The 20936-nt window shown below is 44.2% G+C and overlaps 1 long non-coding RNA gene across 1 annotated transcript in view; it reads left to right on the top strand.

Annotated features, from left to right (window-relative positions):
* Nucleotides 1-8117: 8117 nt before the first annotated feature.
* Nucleotides 8118-20936, top strand: part of LOC308474159 — a 204027-nt gene continuing 191208 nt past the window's right edge. The window contains exon 1 of the long non-coding RNA XR_013984531.1: nt 8118-8278. This is a non-coding gene — a long non-coding RNA (uncharacterized lncRNA). The remainder of the gene's footprint in view (nt 8279-20936) is intronic.

The following is a 20936-nucleotide window of genomic DNA, read 5'->3' as shown; positions in this document are numbered from 1 at the left end:
TTTACTGTTTCACTTAGTGAAAAATTAACTTTCGACACTAGCTTCAATTGGTTTTTCAAAGAGCAGAAGACAACATGTCATGGAGATAATAACAGATTTGGGGTATTGTAGCTGAATTAAATATCATTTTTCAGGAGCAACATACCACCAAATATTGGTTTATGTGGACACAAAATTGTTAGATGCTACCTACATCCCCTTTGTAGGCTCTCTGGAGCAATGCTGTCCTGTTTTTTTGTTTTGCTTTCTCTATATGATCAACTGAAGCAGCAGCTCAGTTACTGAGGAGGCTTCATGTGAGCATATACAACTTGAATTTTCTGCTTTTGAGAGCCTGTCATTTGGACAAGCATTTAATCTTCCCCACTGACACCTTCTTTTTCTCTCCCCCCCCCCCCCCGCCCTCAAACCTTGGCCACAACAAATGTTTTTCATTCAAACTTGAAATCAGAACAACTCATAAAATGTTTACAAGGAAACAGCTGTTCCCCTGAGAGGCAATCTAAGTAGGACTTTTACGCACACCCCTTCTGCTCATTAGTTGCCTTTGACACCCCCCTCTCCTTTTGAGTGTCCAGCGTGTCGCTTGCTGCTTACAACTGCTAGGAGCTGCCTGCCCCTTTTGTGTACAACTAACCAAAACAAATATTTCTGAGTGCGTCATGATCTACTTAAGCTAGCAGGTTGGTCCAAAACAGAGGGCGATCAGAGAGATTTTTTTGCCACACAGTAGTTAATGAGAAAAAGCCCTGGGTCCACCTACAGCTGGTCTTAAAAAAGAAAAGAAAAAATCAGAATATATGCTGGTTTTCCAAAAGGATACAGTATTGGATTTACAAAGAGATGGCTTACCGTTTTGGATGGAGCTGGTTTGACTGAATAGTTGGCCTCCTGTATTCTATGTAGCACAGCTGCTTTGCAGCCACTATTGAATATTTATCACTGCATGTGTGCTATACAGGGCAGAGAAGTCAGTGTTCACTGCGGGGTTTGGAAAAATGAACAATTATTTAAATGATTAAAAATGGCACCTTCATATTTGGAAGCGGCATGGCTCTGATTACCAGATACTGGGAATAAACCACAGCAGATGAGCGCTTCTGCATTTCACAAGGACATCTGGTTTATCCACTGCTGGAAACGGAGTATTGGATTGTGGTTTGCTTTCATTCTGACTCAGCGAGGTGGGCATGTGTCTCGAGAGGCAATGGAGTGTGCCTCGGGATGAAGTCAGACTGCTGCATTAGCAACACCAAAGTGACCTCCCCAGGGCACAAGCCTGGGCAGTGTGTGTATGGAGGTCCCAGGCTTCCAGGCCTTGCTGATGTGGTCCAAAGGAAAGCAGACCAATTTGGCACCAGCCTTGCTGTGGGAGTTGCCGGAAGGAGGCGTACAAGGCACTATCCAACCATCCTAGGGACTCCACTCTGGAGTTGTGTAGGGTTTGCTACTTAGCCTTTTCTGCTCCCTAAGATATCCCACAAGGCAGCAGAAGTTTAGGACCAGAGTTTTCCTTCTCCTAGATAGGCTTCCTTCCCAGTTGACAAACCCCAACTACTCTTCATTTCCCTCCACACCATGTTCAGAAACCGCCTTCTTGACCATTGGAGCCACTATTGGTCTCGTCTGCTCAATCCATTGGATTGCATGCAAGGGAAGTCCCTAACTCACCCATCAGCTACCATCATGTGGTTTAGCCGGCCAGTCGAAGCCATTCCCAGGTTTGGGCTGCTGTTGCATACTGACAGCTTCTAGGAGCCACATGTGAGAGCTGAGTGCAGGGTGGGGACCAAAGGTGGATAAACTACTCCAAAAGCAGCTCAATGTGTCCCCCACCAGAGGTACTACCCCTCCCTTAACACATCATACAGCAAGGTAGAGCAGCTATGTTATGAGTACAATACAACGGGGCCCTGGGACTTGGGGCACAGGCCCACAACACAAATTTTTCATACAGTCTGTATTTGCTGTTTTATATGTATTCAGGAAAGTGGCATCTTGCCAGTGCTGCACTTCACAGTGTGTCCATATAAGCCAAGTTTTTCTTTTTTTAGTTAAAAAAAATTAAAAGGAAGGATCAGGAATTCTGGGACTCGCCACAAAAAAGCTGGTGGTCAGGCGCCCTGGGCTGTCTCCTAACTATGGGTTTAATGGGGTTAGGATGAAAGGCAACAAGAATAGTGAGAATTTGGTAAGGAACATTTGGGTAGCAATGAAAGGTTGTGTGAGGCTAAGGTAGGGGAGAATGGCCTTTGCTAATGGAGTAGGCCTTTGGAAAGAGGGAGGGAAGCAGAACAGCCTTCCTCAACCCAATGTCATCCAAAACATCTGGAGGGGTAACTCCCATTAGCCCTAGCCAGGGATGGTGGGAATTAAAGTCCAAGACATGTTGAGGGCACCAGCTTGGGAAGGCTGGTGTCAGGAGGTTGCTTGTGGCTTAGGCCACCAGTAACATGGTGGAATTGCTAATGGTAGATAGGGAAGGCAAACTTCTTTCTTAGATTCTCCCACTCCTGCTTAAGCCTTCTCTTTTTCAAAGTATCTGAACAGCAGCCTGCAAATCGCTCATCTGATCCAGAATGGCGTCTTCAGCTGTTGTGGCCCTTTCAGCGGGTGCATTTTTCAAAAAGAAAACATGAAGTTAGCCACTGGACTTCAGAGTTAGCCTTCTGCCTCCTTTTACAGTGGACTGCGGAGAGCCAGCATGTCTGCAGTGCCAGCTGGCCCTGAAAAGGTTACCTGGCCAACTTCATTCCTGCCTCCCTTAGCAGTGGTCAACTAGTCTTGGGCATGTAGCCAAGTGGCTCCTTCCTCTGAAAAGCACACTGTGAGGTAGCCATGAATGAGCATCCTGTCAGCAGAGTCATACAGTAGAAATTCTGCATCAGGCAACAACTGCCATATGTTCGGATAATACCGTATTTTTTGCTCTATAAGACGCACCAGACCACAAGACGCACCTAGTTTTTGGAGGAGGAAAGCAAGAAAAAAAATATTCTGAATCTCAGAAGCCAGAACAGCAAGAGGGATCGCTGTGCAGTGAAAGCAGCAATCCCCCTTGCTGTTCTGGCTTCTGGGATAGCTGCACAGCCTGCATTCGCTCCATAAGACGCACACACATTTCCCCTTACTTTTTAGGAGGGAAAAAGTGAGTCTTATAGAGCAAAAAATACGGTATATCTTGTGGGAGACCTGGCTAGTGTAATGTAGGGGGTAATAATCAGAGCCGTGCCCTTGGTTCAAATGTCACCTTTATGACAAGCTCACTAGGTGGCTACAGGCAATTATCTCGCAACCTCAGTTCCCCTTTGTACTACTGACCTACCCTGTGGTTGCCGTGTAAAGATCACTGAGACACTGTATGTGTAGCGCTGCTTTGAACACTCAAGACTGCTACGTAAATGCTAAGTAGGGTTATTTACTGAATGCAGATTTGACTTTGCACAGAAACACAGACTTTTAAAACTGAAAGTAGATTCTGCCAAGCCCTCGGCAGTGAGACCAGCTCTTACATTGCGTAGGCAGGAGGGGAAGGTAAATGACACTTTTTAGAGAGCTAGACAAATATTGACACTTTCTAGTGCAAACTTTTTAATTTATTGATGGGGCAACATACATGATTAACACAAGAATGGTTTATAGAATAAGAAGCCCATATACCAGGACGCAATTGGATGCTGATAAAACCCAACGCCAAACCCTACTTTTCTCCCCCATTAAGAGCCCCATTTCCACAGAAATCAGATACACAGGCACAGGCAAAAGAGATTCATCATTTATATGAACTGCCTCTTGCTTGCTGACATTGGGCACTCCAGATCCTGGTGTCACTCTTTTTCCAGACTTAAAAAAAACATGCGCCAAAAATGCAAAACAAAGAACCATGGTAAATGTGGGATTCAATCCCTGGAATCCCTGGCTCTCTAGCCTTTTGAAGAAACAAAGGGCTCGTGGCCCCACTAGCTTTTGTGGCTAGCAGTCCACTCAGCTGCAGGCAGTCCTCATGCATTTTAGCCTGGGACTTCTCCTCCAATGCAGCCTCTGCCCCAGCCACCCCAGAAGTCAAAGCAGCCCCTTCTGGGAGGCAAGAAGGAAGTCGGCTGCCAGCTGGTATTTGGCCGCTGCTGGTAGCTCAGGAAGGCAACAGCTGTACCTAGGAGGTCAGATCCTGGACACAGAAGTGGGTGCATGTCTCCAAGGAGCAAAATGATTATTGGACAGAAGTGCCTGGAATGAAGCAACATCGTTTCTGGAGTGACGCACAAAGCTGTTTCTTACATTTGGCACAGGGAGGGCTGCAGCTGCTGGCCTTTCTGTCAAGTAGCGGAGCTGCAGGATGGATCCTTTCCCCCCTGGCTCTACATAGATCCATGACAGAAAGTGAACCAGGGAGACGGCGAAGGGATTTATGGTGTCTTGCCTCATCTACATGTAGGGGACGACTGCATCTGCACATCCTCAAGGCCAACAAACGGCACTGAGATGATTAAATTGGCTCGCAGTATTTTATTGTGTAATCCTCACATGAAGCTTCAACGATGTAGGGCACGGCGTTCCTTTCCATGGCAACTTGAACATGTTTGCCCCCAGTCCTAAATCTAGCTGATGGCTTTATCTGCGGGGATAGATACATTTGAGACTATTTCACACACACACAAAATGACTTCATGAGGCCGTTGTCCCAGTAGATTTGTAGAAAAACTAGCTGTGGTAAATTCTGAGGTTCAAAGCAGCATTTCAAAAGCCAGCTCAGCTTAAAGGGCTTTCAATGAATCTGGGCCGGAGCAGCAGTGCCAGTTCCACATCCTGACAATGTTGAGACTCGCTGGCTTCTGTGTGGCTCCTTAGGTGTGGTTAAAGGGAGTGTTGGCTATTCTGGATGGAATTAATGTGTTAAGGTGCATCATTTCCCTCTCACAGTACCCTTGGAGAATTCTGATGTGTTCAAGGCAACAGTTGCCCTGCTATTTATGCACATAGGAGGCAAAACATTCTGTCCAAAACAGGTTTACCTTCCATGTGGTGCATTTGAGAGAGACACACAGGATGGAAGCTGAGATTACATAAAAAGTCGGCTGCAGAATTTGGATCTGAACCCGGTATGTCTGAATGTTTTTGCTTTCCTTTGTTGTGTTGTAATTGTTAACTTCTTGTAAGTTTGCCCTGAAAACTTGTTGAAGAGTAGACTATAATTCAAAAGACAAACCCCAAACCCAGGTCTTTTGACTCCCAGTTTGGGAGCACAGACCACCTCACAGAAGATGTGGTAAAACTATACATTAAAGTCACCTGTTCAGCACAAAGTAAAATGCAGAGCAACAGACTCTAGTTGTCTTTAACGACAACTGCACAAATTGGCTTCTTTTTGTGTCCTAGGAAGAAGATGACATGATCATTAAAAAAATCAGCCTAAGAATGATAATTTGGCTTTCCCATCCACGTTACTTATTCCGCTCTGGACACTGGGGACTCAAACTTTCAATATTTTTAACACTAGTGATTTCAAGTACAGCCATTGCCACCCTGAGGACCTATTGCTTCTCCACTGGGTTTCATATTTGGTCCACACATCATGTGTGTTGTTTAGCACAGGACACCCTTGGTGTGTCCTATCAGCTGCAGAAAGTTGGTCAGCATACTTGGGCAACCTTGTAAACATCTTGTTTGTTCCAGAGAAAGGGAACAGAATGATAATGATGGTGACAGTAATAATAAGAATAAGAATAGGTTTCTGTTTTGAGCACTCCCCCTTGTTCTAGACAGCAGACAAAAGAAAATAAATACTTGATAGGCATGTGGATTTCCACGCTCCTCTCTGCTCATGTGGGACTTGACTTGAGCACATGTGGTGCCATATGGTGTGGGAGGGGTGTGGCACCAAAAGCATATTCCGATAGCCAAAAGAAAAGAAAAGAAAAGAAAAGAAAGAAGAGGGATTGGACCCAAGGCATAGTTTGTTTCACCACAAAAAACACTGATTGTAAATGAGTTGGAAGGAGAATTGTCTCTCCCACCCCCCTGCAATGCTCCACCAGTTTGCTGTTCATTTGTCGGGACAGGGGAAGTTGTTTACTTTGCTAGGGAGAAGGCCAGATGCAAGAGAAGCTGTTTTGCATGCAAGGTTTTTATGAAAGGGTTGGGAAGAGGAGGAGGGAAGACAAAGAACATTCCAAGTCCTTTGCAACAGATTTTAAAGATCCAGAAGCCTGTTGTTTTGCTTGTTAAAAAGATGTATCGAGACCAAGATGCAAGTTCTCAGATTCTAGGCAAAGCTAAAAAAAATAAAACAGAAATGGCTTTTTTTGTGCATTGCCTAGTGTTGTGTATATACAGTTTTCCTTGGTTGGTATGTTCAACCAGGACAGAATGACACTGGGATATCTAGGAGAATGCACCTTGATCCAAAGGGTATTCACAGTTCAGCTGTTTTGCGCATGGGGAATCTCCCATTCGTGTATACAGAAGCAGCCAATGCAAGCACTCGTGGATTGATTATACCCAGCAAAGCAAAAGGGAAGGCTGTTCCTGGATGGTTCCCTCTGTGCCAATTGCATGATTGGAATGACAAAATAGCAGTAAAAATAACCATTGTGCTAGGAGTCTAGTGGGAAGAACATAAATGGTGTCTTTCTTGTGTTATGGGGGAGATAAAGGCTGTGACATTCATTCTAGAGCTGAAACCAATTTGCACCCAAATTAATCTTTCCTTGCAAACATTCAAATACTTATTTGAATATTTGGTGAATATTTGATGTTCAACAATGCATTTGATGCCCAAAGATTTTGCAGTAGCAGTCAACACTGGGCAATTATGTAACAGCTGGCATTCAGCATCAATCAGCATTTAATGGTGTCAGTATTTGAAAATATTTCAGCTGGACACACAGCTACCACCAGTATCTGACAGTAGCCAACACGTAGCAGCCAGCTGTTGCAGTCAACATCTGACTTGAAGCAGGATGTCGTATTTAACGAATCTGACATACGATTTTTAGCATTTTGCCAATATATCTGACAACTGCTGCGCAGTATTTGATAAGTTGTGGCCAATATGTTATATGCAGTAGATGTCAAAATGTCAGTAGATGTCATCAGTATCTGTCAACTGATGTAACAGAATTTAGGAAACATCATTCATTTAACAAATCAAAACAGGAAGATTGTGAAATTATGATGTGAAATCATGATTTCAGATGCTGGATGTAAAATTTCTGAAGGCAAATTTCAACATTAAAACTTTTTTTCTTTTTGGTAATCTGTAGTTTTGCTGGGTTTTGAAAAACTGTATTTTGTTTCTGCTCTATTTCTTTCTACAACAGATCCCAAGTAAATGTCAATAATATGTAACATTCACAGCCATACCACACTGCCTGAAGCAGATTGGGGCTGTCAACACTTTTTGCCACAATCTCTGGCCCCCCACCAAACTTCCTCATCCTCTGTTGCCTTCCAGGATCCCTTCAGATTTGCTGCCTGAGACACATGGCTCAAAAGAGGACCAGCCCTGTAAACATATGAAATAGGCTCAAATGACACTTTTCCCGGGGTGACATGAGGAAGGATCCCTAAGTGCTCATCAGTTTAGGGCAGAGTTGGGGAACCTGTAGCCCTCCAGATGTTGTTAAAATCACCCCTGAGCATGCTGTCTGAGGCTGATGGAGTCCAATAATATCTGGAGGGTCACAGGTTGCCCATCCCTGGTTTAGAACCTACAGTAATGATTCTGTCTTTTGTACGAAATGAGGGAGCTCAGAGGTGGGCAGTAGAATCGGAGTCTCTCTAAGAAACCTAGCAACTGACCCTTGAATTTTAAACACTTTTTTACTTGTTAGTCCATGTATAGAGTGAATAATGGAGTTGATAGGAACTTTGACTTTATTTGGTGCTTGTGCTGAAGATTGCACACCAGGTCCCCAGATGCTTACTAGCAGCCATGAACCTGTGCTAGAGGTTATCTTCACTTATGTGAATTGGCCTGGTCTGTTTATGGCTATTCAAGTAACTCCCACATGCTTAGTCATTAATTTAGATCATTCCTTTGCTTTTGGGGGGTGGGGGAACAGGTTCCCGGAACTCAGCAGCCAGACGTGGTGGGTGTTATTTTGGAACATTTAGTGAAAGTGACTGCATTATTTTCCTGTGTCTTTCTCTTGTTACTGTAAATATTTTCACTGAACATTATGTATCAAATACTGCTTTCGGATTATATTTGTGCTACGAGATCTGGGGGTGACGACAATGAAGTGCATGGCAGTGAATGACTCATACCACTGAGAAGGTAAGGAGACTCTAGGATCTCTTCCTGCCTTTGGCTGAATGGCTCTGATGATATCGGGGGGGGGGGGGTGTAAGGAGAGAAGGAAGAGGGGCCTTGGAAAAGAGAAGGCAGAAGGCCAAAGGAAGTGAGGGGGCTAGGGAAGGAGAGTTTGAAGAGGACATGGTTCTGAAGAATTATGTGCAGAGGCGAAGGTCAGAGTGGAATGAAAACCGAGTGTGAACAGAATTATGTTATCAGCTGGTATTTGAGTTTGGTCCTTTAAATAAACAGAACCATCAGCTTCTGTAGGATTGATCATGTACTAAGGTCCAGTATACAACAGCATGGTAATAAATTCCCAAAGAATGGAGATGATCTTTTATAGAGAGTTGTGTCTTCCTCCTCCACCTGCTGTTCTTAGATTTCCTTCAGCTTCCTCTCACTACTCAGGAAGCAAACTTTGAAACTTCCTGTTTCTTTCTTCACCTGAGCTCCTAATAGGATCCACCAGGCTCTGCCTGGGACTCACTCCACATGTGCTCTAGATCTTCTGCAAGCACTCTCTCACACAGACACCTCCACAATCCTGTGACATAATACACAGACAAATGTCCTTCTTGGCATCTGTCTCAACAAGGTAAATATCTCCCTGACCTACTGGGACAGAAAGTCATGCACACAAAGCAATTGAAAGGAACTAAGGCCTACAACATTTAAGCAAATATTGGTGAGTCAGCAGTAATTTCATTACTATCATGTTTACAGTGGTAAATGTAGAACAAGAAATGTTTGAGAGCACCTCAAGTGACTGTTGCAGGAAAGCCACTGGCAGACCTCCTCTAGAAAGTCACTCCACATTTTCAGTGACGGGGAGTTCTGTCATGGTCAGGTTTGGAATTGGAATACCAACAGTATTCTCCTCAAAATGCAGGAAAATTATGAGTTTCTACCAAGCTCAATTTGATCAAAACAGACCCTGTTGCGATACCAGTTATGTCTTTCCCGAGTCTAATAAGGTCTGAACTCTTCCTCAACTTCCTAGCAAGCCTTGAAAGCTCCTCCCTTCAAATACCTGACCATCTCTTTTTTGTGCTTGGATGAAGGAATGTCTCTTCCCACACTTGCTCTTGGCATACTAGTGAGAAAACTACTTATCCCAGCATTCCTGGCACCTGGAGCAGCAGGCCAGGCACCAGAAGGGGGCTGGGGACAATAAAAAAATTCCTCCTTTCATCTCACCGCTACCCAAGCAGTAAGGAAGGTAATGAAGCAAATGGGAAGAGGGATTTAAGAACATAAGAAGAGCCTGCGGCCCAACTAGTCCAACATCCTGTTCTCACAGTGGCCAACAAGATGTTTGTGGGAAGCTTGCAAGCAGAAACTGAGCACAAGAGCACTCTTGCCTCCTGCAGCTTCCAGCAGCGTAGCTATGGGGGGCAAGCTGGTTTCTTTGTCCTGGGTTAAGCCTCCATTGAGGCTCCCAGCCTGTGTGTTCACACAAATGTGGGTGCCAAACTGGGTCTTTGACCTGGGTGAAATAAAGCCTAGTTTTGCCCCTGTTTCCAACAACTGGTATTCAGAAGCCTAGTGCCTCAGAACATGGAGGCAGAGTATGGCCATCATGGCTAGTAGCCACTGGTAGCATTACCCTCCATGTGTTTATCTAATCGTCTTTTAAAGCCATCCAAACGGGAAGCCATCACTGCCTTGGGTGGGAGCGAGCTCCATAGTTGAACTGTGAACTGTGTGAAGAAGTCCCTTCTTTTGTCTGTTCTGAATCTTCCAGCATTCAGCCGCCTTGGATGTCCAAGAGTTCAAGTGTTAGGAGACAAGAAGACACACTGCAACCTAAGGGAGTTGCTTGGTCATTTTAGTTGCCTCTTCCTGGACCTTAAAATTTCTTCTTTGGTTCAGATTAAAATCCAGGCAAGAGAAGAACTTTGGGGCCATAATGATTGCCTAATATTTGGAAATGAGCACTACAAAGTGCTGAGATTCATATTATGGAGCCAGGATATACGAGTTTGGGCAGTGTTACTGGTGAAGATTGGAATGAGATTAGAGCATGCCTATAGGCAATTTTTTTCAGGCTGTGTCCGGCTAAAAACAAAACAATGTAAGCGTCGGAGACATTCCAGTACAAAGCTTTACACATCCATCTCAGGAACTGCAAAAGGCTGCTCAACTGGGAAACTTCAACCTGCCAGGAAAAAAGTGCTCCATGTTATTAATATATGAGATGCCAGTCCCCTCATCCTTCACAGCTTTTTTTGCTCAAATGATTCAACTGGTAAAGACACATTTGTAGTGAACACTGGCTCTCTATAGCAAGTCACAAGGGTCTCTTTAATCCCAGAAGCCTTAATGTCCTATGAAAAATGTGAGAATCCCCCAAAGCAGGCTTGAACCCAAACAGTTTGAAATGGCCTGTTTTGCATTTACACTGTGTTTTCTGCCCTTTTATTTCTGTTTTATCATTTTTCCTCTTTCTTCGTTATTTTAATAGCGCTCTTCCTAGTCATAACAAGCAACTTTTTCCGAATCTGGCTTTGATTGATTTTATTCTGCAGATGCTACTTATGGCTGTGAAAAGGGGGTGGAAGAGGAAGAAGAGGGCAAAGAGTTTTTCTTTGCTATTGAGGCTGTTTTCATCCAAAGGGGAAAAGGAAGCGTTTGTTTGCCAGCTAGATTTCATTGCAGTCTGAAATTTGCCTGGTTTGCATATGAGAGCTTATTGATTTTGAAGCAGCCAACTGTGGCTCATGAGACAAATTCATTTCCAGCTATTGTGCCTGAAAGAGGGAATTGAATGGTGACCCCACCCTCAGCCATAGCTATTTAGCAAGTTGTTTCTCTAGATATATAAAAATTAAGAGAAGGGTTTTATATAATACCCCAGTTCTTACATACAGATTTCCCTCCCATGCATAGTGGCTTCAACACCACAGCCAAGTGAGGGAATCCATGTATGAATTGATTTTCCTGCAACATGTCCAATTACACATTCATGTAATGTCTTCCCTGTTTAGGGAAGTTTTTAATGTTTAATGTTCCATTGTGGTTTTAAAATTTGGTTGGGAGCCGCCCAGAGTGTCTGGGGAAATAATAATAATAATAATAATAATAATAATAATAATAATAATTTGTGTATATGTGTGAGGGGGCCTCAATGTGGTGAGCACACTGCATGATCAAGCAGCAGAATGGCCCCACAGTACGTCTTTCACATGGTTATGGCAACTGGGGCTATTCTGTGCTAAAGAATATTGAAAGTAGGGACTATGGGAACTTTGTTGAAGAGGCATCAATATACATTGTTGCCTCTCCAACAAAGTTCCCATAGTCCCTACTTTCAACTCTAGAAGAGTGTTTTAATTTGCAGATTTCTGAGATCTTGCAGGCAGATCACTGGCAGCAACTTTTTTTTTTTTTTGTACTTATTAGTTACCCCACTCCCCCAGAAAGGATGAATCTGGATTGAACAGATGGAAAATGTAGGGTGGCTATTTTTTATGCCGACGACAATGTGTGGACTCTGCAAAGATGTTGCAGGTGCAAGGGACACTGATCCCACAACAAACACCTTGAGTCAGCAGAGTCCATAAAAAGTGGTGATCTAACATTTAAGGTGACAGTTTGTGCCTTGGGCTCCTTTCCTTTCCCCACAAAGGTCTGGTGGGACTCAGAACAAATACATTTTGCAGTCGTTTTTTGTTTACATCACCAAAACCAGTGACAGGATGCAAAATACATCAGGCTGGGAGCAACCACAAGGAAGGCCACACATTTATTCACATATGTCCATTCTACTGAGGCCTAAAATAACAACCACCATCACCACCATCAGGTGGTATGGGAAAACATGCTTCACCAACTTTGACTGATTTTAAAATGGCCTGCAACTACCTACTTTAGACTAATAGTCACTAAATGTTTCACTAAGGAGTCTAACCAAATAGTATACTTTATATTTTATGCATAATTTAGTTTATTTCTGCCAGTGATGGAAAAGAATACCCTGATTTATAAGCTCCAATAGTCATGATCTCCAAATCACAGAACTCCTACTGAGACCTTTGCTTTCTGTTGTTTCCTCGACTATTCACTTATCAAACCTTTCCTTATAATCATATGGACTGGAAGCTTGGTGTTTGTTGGTTTGTTTTTAATTTAATGGAGCTGAGATTCTCAGAATCTAAATCTCTTTCTCTTTTTTATTCTTCATCTTCACTGTTGGAATTGTAAAACAGACCCACTGCTGTATGTAATTTCTTGCTTTCTGCTGAACATCTTAAGCAATTGATATGGGAGAAGGTATGTTGTAAGAGCTACGTAAAAGAAAGGCACAATACTGAGCAAAGATTTTTAAGTCAGTGGGCTTGTTTACAAGGACAAGACATATTACTGCTTATTACAAGTATCTGTGTAATAAGAAAAAGAAATGAAAGCATAATTAAACAGGTTCCAAATCTCATTGTGTATCTTGGCTTGACACTTTTTGGACCTCTCCCCCTTCTGCCTTTCTTGTTTCCCAGGGTGAACTAGGCCATTAAATCTAGGCCAGTCTTTTCCAGTTATTCAAGAGTGATTATCTTTTTGAGAACAGTAAAACCCTTGCTGCAAATATTGGTTTATAGTTGTTGTATTTTCAGGTGTTTAACATGGTTCCTGAGTATGAAACGAGAGCTCCAACAGTGCAGCGACCAGACTAAAAGAAACAGAGCTACTGCTTTTAAGACTTTGCTTTTATGCAGTTTATGATCCTTGTAAATAATGCACCACCCTTGTCTCCCTTTGGATGTCTACGAAGAGCACAGTCATTGCCTTACTGGATGAGGCCAGTGGTCCATCTGGTCCAGAAATTCTTGGCCAGTTACTTGGTGCCTTTGGAAGCTGACAAGTAAGGCAAAAGGACTACAACTCCCATCATCCCTGAGCTGTGGCCTTGCTAGCTAGGGGTGATGGGAGTTGTAGTTCAAAAACATCTGGGGACCCACAGGTTTAGAAAGGTTGGTTTAGGCTTTCCCTTGTTGCTCATCTATTCCCCAGTGTGTGGTATGCAGAGGATCACTAGCTGCTTTTTTTAGCATTTTCCTTATGGCCCCATCACTTAAACCAGTCCTCACACTGCATTATTATGAATGAAGGCTAACCATGCTTGGTACTTCTCTCTCTGTTAGGATATTTAGAAAGAATCCCTCCTTCCTGCCCCCCCTTCTTTTTTAAGGGTGTATATGGCTTTCAGTCAAGTCTTTATTTCTGGATCTTATCCTAATTTCATACCTTGGTTTGACAATAGCCTTTAAACCACTTTCCTCCTGCAGATGTCACAGGAAAGAGTGGTTTAGGAAACCAGGGTATCTTTGCTGAAGTCAGGCATGCGAGGAGAGACACAGCAAGCACACATTCTTAGCCTGGATCAACCCCATGGATTGTCCATACTGAGATCATAATGACACCTGAACCAGGCTGTTGTACTTTGTCAAACGTACACTGCAAGACCTCAGACTTGCTTTCTGGCAGAGCAGCCAAGAATATTCAGCTGAAAAATCAAATCAAATGGGAACAAAAGGAAGCCTTGATATTCATCACTGGGTAATAAAATGGAGTAAGATGGCAGACCTTTCAGGATGGATTGTAACAGTATTAGAGACATGAATACAGGGCTGGCCCTGCTAGCAGAAGTCTGTGCAAGAACTTAGTCTAGTGTAGTAGGGCTTCTGACCGCCTCCCACTTGGCTTGGGTGGTTGAGAGCAGGGCCGGGTTTAAGTTTGATGAGGCCCTAAGCTGCTGAAGGTAATGGGTCCCTTTATATGTGATATTTTAGGGAGCAGGCTAGCAGGCGGGGCCCATTACTTACATCATAGGAGCCTACACAACACAAAACACTGTAGATTTTATTTTATTTGTTTTTATCTTATATTTTGGAAAAGTACATCCAGTTTTTTCCCCTTTAAATTTTTTGGGGGCCTCCAAGAGAGTGGGGCCCTAAGCTACAGCTTGCTTAGCTTATACGTAAATCCAGCACTGGTTGAGAGAACCCCCAGAATAGCATGCAGTGGGTGGGTGGGGGAGAAGTAAGAAAATTCTATCAGGCAAGCAGAAATATTTGCACGGAAGGAGCTAGCGCCTTAGCACTATTGTGAATTCATCCCAATGAGAACATTCATTATCAGTAATCTTTTTTTAAAAAAATGTTTGAGTTATTAATAATCTCTGTTGCTGAAGTTTCAGTGTTTGTGGGGAGAGGATTTAAAAATGGTAATCTAGTGATTAGTAAATGAACCTACCGGAAATGTAAAACCTCTTGCTGAAGGAATACCCTCATCTACTCGACTACAGCCACTGAATGTTTTTTGAACTCCAATAAAGCCTTCTCTTGTCTCCCCCAAATGCCTGAATTTCAGAAGTACTTGATTTATCTGTTGTCATGTGATAAAATATCTGTGGAGCCTATAAACTTCTAATTGAAAGGACTGTAGATTGTACGAGAGCACATTTTCCTTCTCGGTTGTAAGTTCCTCTGGTGCATTTTGTCTTGTCCGCCAACCTTTTGTGTGCCTCTTTGTTCCAGTTCTTTTTTTCTTTTACATAACCCATGGATGTGTGTACTTGATGTGACGAATATGGCTTAGAGGTTTTGCCCCTCCCAACTCTTTTCATTGTGGATGCTTTCAGGATTTTTTTTTTATTTTTTAAAAAATCAACCACTAGAGAAATCATCTTGCAGATCCCTACTGAATGAAAACATGCAAATCCTTGATTTGTAGCTCTCATAAAATGTGTTTTTGCCAGAATGTAAAAATTATTTATGTGGTAGAGAAGGTGAAATATGAATGTATCTTTTCTTCTTCTAATGCACTCACAAAGGACAGGGGTTAGCAGTGACGTGATAGCTCAGTCAGTGTTTTCCAGATACTATCCTTATTTTTATGTAGATATTTTAATTTTGTAGGCTCGATAAGGCAAGTCAGGCTCTTACTTATAGGATGATTCACTGGTTCCTTTCTCTGCTCACATTTGTTTCTGACGTTTTGTCCTCTGCTGTGTAATGCCACCTGCAGTCTGTTTGGATAATTCCAAAAGACATTGATAATCAGGTTTGGTTTACATGTTACTTGCTCCCCCAACTGCTGCCAGAAAGCTGTTCTATGTGCTGGGACCCACACACCAAAGAGTCATCGTTAAATGTTTCTTCTGCATGTGCAAGTCTAAATGCATGGAATTTTTGCATACTAACTTCAGGTTGACCTGGAATCTGCTGATTCCAGTAGGCAAATCATCCACCTATGTAGAGCTTGCCAGCTTTTCCAACCCTATATGCATGAATTGGATGTATCATTAATCTGAATGTTTTCTGGGGAGGGGAAACAAATTATTTGGGGCAGGTAAGGCTGCCTGTCAGCCATGGCACAGCTGCTTATCATTTTTCTAAAGTATTTCTTCTTCTTTTCGGGCTGCCATTTTACACACACACACTACAATTTCCCAGACCTAGCATTCTTCCAGGGCGCTCTCTCTCTCTCTCTCTCTCTCTCTCTCTCTCACACACACACACACACACATGAACCTTAAGAGATTATTCTGTCAAATGGTTGGCTTCAGGATGTGGAGAGGGTTCTTCCTAGGCTGCACACCTCCCCAGACCAAACTCCCTATTAGGGACGGACTTTGGTAATACGGCATCCAGAGCAAAGACAAAATTTGGTGCCCCTCATAAATATAGATATTTTCCCTCCTTGGCTTGGCAGTCTATGCAGGGGAACTGCCCACACCACCCTAAATCTGGTGCTGCTCCTATTTCCCCCTATTGGTCTTGCTCCACGGCCTTGTAGGGTGCTTCTGTCTGGATGGAGTGATGTAGGTATGGTGTGGGTGTATGTTGAAACTTTACAAACCTGTCAAACACTTGTCAAACCTGTTGTTGCACATACCTTTGCCCACCACTGGCATGCAGCCCACAAGAGCAGAGCCGTCTTCCCCATAGGCCTTAGTGGTGCATCGCACCAGGGCACCGGCCTCTCAGAGGCACCCCAGTGAGTGGGGGAGCTGCGCGGCTTTGCCAGCGGCCTCCACTTTCCCTGCATACCCGCCAGCAGCACCCCGCCAACCATATGGCTGGCGGGCATGCAGCTTGCCTCCCAAGTCTCTGTGGGAGGAGAGCGATCTCCGCAGAAGCTTAGGCTGAAAGCTGCGCCCCACCAACCATATGGCTAGTGGACACGCAGCTGCCCTCCCAAGCCTCTGTGGGGATTGTTCTTCCACAGCGGCATGGGGGAGAGTTGTGCCCCCCCGATGGCTGGCAGTGCACAGCTCCCCCACCCCACTATCTGTGGTAATTTGGGGGTGCTGGGAGGATATTTGCACCCCGGCGCCGCATCTGTTAAAGACGGCCCTGCCCAAGAGATTGTTCATGAGAGAATGTGGCTGGAAGGCTGAAAAAAACATCCCCCATCCCTGCCCTAAAGAGGGCAGCACAGCCTCTCTGGTAAACTTTCATGGTGTCTTTTTGCTGGCAATGTGACTGGCTTGCCTTGTGCCCTCTAAGCTAGCCTGCTGCCTTCAGGGCAGCGGAAGACACTGTCCCATCATCAGTGTTGAAGAAAGATTCAACTGCCTGTCTGCTCAGCTTTTGTACATGGAAGGAGTGCCATCTTGTCCTTTGCCTCAGGCAGCGAACTTTCTTGAGCCAGCCATGAGAATCAGGCACATAAATCCATTGAAATCAGTGAGGTTTGAGCCACGGTAGATGTGACAGGCAGCAGCTCTGTTTAAATGTGCCCTGCTCATGTAGTAGGAGGGCTTGGGTTGGATCCTCTTTCTCTGTGACTTGGGCAGCTCTGTTTATTGTGTCCCTCAGGTGCTCTTAACTCTATGTAGGCTGGAGAGACTCATGTCTTCTGCTAGGATTGTCCACTTCTGAGACAAGCCTTGGTCATTATGTTTTCTGCTAGAAACTGAACCTACTGGCATATGAAACTCTTATTTTTGTTGTCAACAAGCAGTCACACTTAAATCTTGAGCAGAGAAAGCTTCAAACTTAAAGAAACACAATGAGCCCAGGAGAAAGATTCCTATTCTGCAGGCCTACCAGCTGAAGGAGCATTTGAAACATGTTTCTTGGCATGTTTGGTCTGCAGGGAAATGCAACCAGCCGGTTGCTGAGAGGAAGCGGAGGAGTGTAATACAGGCACGACCTGGAACTTCTGCTATTCTGTCCCCTTTCTAATGACCCTCCATAAGATCCAACTTGGTGTCCCTCAGATGTTTTGGGCAAGAGCTCCTATCTGCCATAGCCAACATGGCCAATAGTCTGGCATAATGGGAAGAGTAGTACATAACATCTGGAGGGCAACAGATTTGGGAAAGCTACCCAAGATGGCGAAAACCTTCATGTTTAGGAAGGCTTTTGACCATAAATGGTCACTTCCTTTTTCAAGTGGGTTTTGCAATGCTTCAAATTTCTTTTGATGGTTTTATTATTATTTTTAAAAGATCTTTTTATCTCTCTGTTGTCCTACGGCAGCATTAATGTATCATTATATTGCTACCGTCAAATGGTTTTGAAAATTATGATTGCTTTACCTCATGTATCCAAACTGCCTTGGCTCATTGGGAAAAAGCAGGGTATAAATGTTTTTAATAAATAAATAAATGTCTCAGGGAGGATGAGAAATGAGGGAAAGAGTGGGAAGGGGAGATAATGTGGGGACGAACCTTGGCCAGGCTCTGATTGATTGGTTGCCTAACCACTTCAGGCTTGCCACTCTTGTACATTTAGATCTCTTGACGCAGCTCTCCTTGTACAAAGGGAACTCAAAATGGAAGTACTTCAAAGACTTTTTTATATTGACACTGTGGTGCAACTGAGTTCTTCATGTAGAACAGAAAATGTGCCACGTGTGTTAATTAATTCAATGTTTCTGACTCGAGTTAACCTGGACTCTGTAACGGCAAACGTTCCTATTATTTCACTGTGTTCTCTTGGCCTTGTTTTCTTATATTCACTCTTAAATTAATGTTTAGTGTTTTTACTGGTCATCTGGAGTAGAGTATTCCTCCCCTCCTAACAAAACAATCTGCATCACAATATGCTTTCCTAGACAAACAGTACCCTGCTCCAAACTGAAACATGAAAAATAAAAATAAAAAACCACCGAAGGAGAAAAAGCACACTTGGCTAAGCTCCGTTTAACATTATCTGATGTACAGTATTTGTTATCCTTAGATGGTCTGTTACTGTCTTTCCTTTCCAAAGCAATGTGCCAGCAACCATGTGTGTGTGATTTGCTTATACTGCACATCAGTCTAGACACCCACAGGGAAGTTGTCTAATTGATAGCACGTGCCTTTGGGTCACCCCCTGGAGAAGAGTCAGAAGCCATTGGCCTTGGCAAGGTGCCCCATCACACTATACACACAGACACACAGAGAGAGACCTATATCTACAAGGGGGCTGTTCAGCCTTGCTTTGCAATGAGTATATCTTTCAGGATGGCACTGATGCATCACTGTTCACTGGACGTATGGCTGGCTCAGGCAGCTGAAATGACGTCAGTCACCTATTGAGAACAAAGCAGGGCACTGGAGGGAGGCTATACTAACCTCTCCCATCCTCTCCAGATGAGTGACCAGTTGTCTGTTAGCAGAAATTTGCATTGGCCAAATCCAACAAGGACAACTGTGTGCACAGCTGTAAGTAATGGATGGGGATGATTTTAACCTAGTGCAGTGTCTCCAGTAGATTGCATCCAGCATGATATCGTGTACATAGAAACTTGCTTTTGCAGTTGATTGCCCTTGACGGATCATGGCATCTATCACGTGGCTGTAACTCTCATCAGCCAATTGCCAATTATTATTGTTTTAAAATGCAATGCAACACACTTCCTTTTAGTAACCTTATTGCGAACGTATTTTATGGGCTGGATTGATGTATATGAGAAATGAGGATCTCAGACATACGTTTGACTATGCTCTTGTGACGTCGGAGAATGACACATAAGCATTCTAGCTCCTTAGGAGTAACCTCCAATACAGTCTAGGGCGGGGTTGGAGAATCTGGCTATTCATATCACAATGACAAGCATTCCTGATGACTGGGCATGCTGGCCGGGGCTGATGGGAGCAAGTCCACTGGTCAGGGATCATGGGAAATTTACTCCAATCACATCTGGAGGGCCACAGGTTTCCAGCCCCTTCAACAGGCATCCTGAAGTGGTCTTGGCATTTGGCCCTAGTAAAAGACAGCTGCCTTCATTTACAGCCTGCATCTCCTGCATCATGTTATGCTATCTTTGTGCCATGCCTTCAACATGATTGCAGATTTTTTTGTTTGATGTTTTTAATTTTGTGTTCCAAAGGATATTAGTCAGAGGAAGACGTTATCGTCTAGAATTTCCTCTAGTCAATGAGGTACAAGCTAATTTCCTCTAAGTCAATGGATTGTATTTTATTATCTTCATTGTGAGGTCACTTTAAGTATTTATATGAATTTAAAAGGGAATTGCCTTTGGGACATCTGCTCTACCAGTGGTCAGTGCTGTAACACTGAGAGCAGAAGGAGCTGTCTGAGGTATCTTCTGGGGTGCAGAAAGACATTTGCCACTTGAGAATATCTCAGTTTGTATGTGCATTTGCACAGACGTATGCATTTCAGGAATGAGGTTCTGACCGCATTAGTCCCAGTATATGGATATTAAATCTGTGGTTGTCTGACTTTTTTTTTCCAGAATGATGCCACTGACATAAACAGGGCTTCCAAAACATTTTCTAGCCTTTCATGTTCAAGGCAGATGGTTCAAAATTGTCCAGCCTGAAGGTTCTGTAATTTTGTCTGATGATGATAGCTTTTTGCATATGCATGCTGGCTCCTTAGACTGTACAGTTGTTCTGTTGCTTTCACACACTCCACTCTATAATAGTGGCCATAGTTCTCATTCCTCAGAGGTGCATTTATTTTATGCATTTTAAATCCTTCACCTTATGGCATTATCTCTGAATCAAGGTCTGTCTTCCTTTTTGAGGAAGTGCGTATTTTGTGGGGATGAAGTCTGCGGCGGAAGCCACTCGGGCATCTGGGGCGGCACACCCAGGGGCGGGGTGAGCCGCCTATAGGAGCGGGCTGAGGGCAGGGTGCACTGTGGGGGCTCTGGAGTCTGCCTGCCTCCTCCCACTCAGCTGCCCTATAGCTGGGGGGGGGGAGTGGGCGGGCCGTTTGGGCACCGCGGAGCCTGCGCGCACCCAAGCCACCATGTCTCTCCCAGGAGAGACGCATGACTCAGGCATGCTGCAGGCCCCACGGTGAATGCTGCCCAGCATTTTGTCACCCCCCCTCAGTGGTGACACCCAGGGTGGCCAGCACCCCCCGCACCGCCCTTTGTCCGCTCCTGGCCGAAGTTCAGTAGCGTAGCGAGCCAGGGCAGGGTGGTGGTCTGCTCCTGTAGTGTGGCATGGTGCCTGCTGTGCGCCGGGGATTGTTGTTATCGGTGTTTTATATTTTATTGTTATATAACACCCTGACCAGGGCTAGGCTGCCCATGAGGCAGACTGAAGCAGCCACCTTGGGGAGCAGAATCCCACAGGGGCTCTGCCATCACTGCTGAAGAAGTGAGGAGAAGCAGTGGGGATGGCTGCCAGTGAGATCCCGTAAGATCTCACAGAACTCTGGTGAGATCC

The sequence above is a fragment of the Podarcis pityusensis genome (assembly GCF_964106645.2).
Source record: "Podarcis pityusensis genome assembly, chromosome: 1".
NCBI lineage: Eukaryota > Metazoa > Chordata > Lepidosauria > Squamata > Lacertidae > Podarcis > Podarcis pityusensis.
This window is presented reverse-complemented; position numbering and strand designations above follow the sequence as displayed.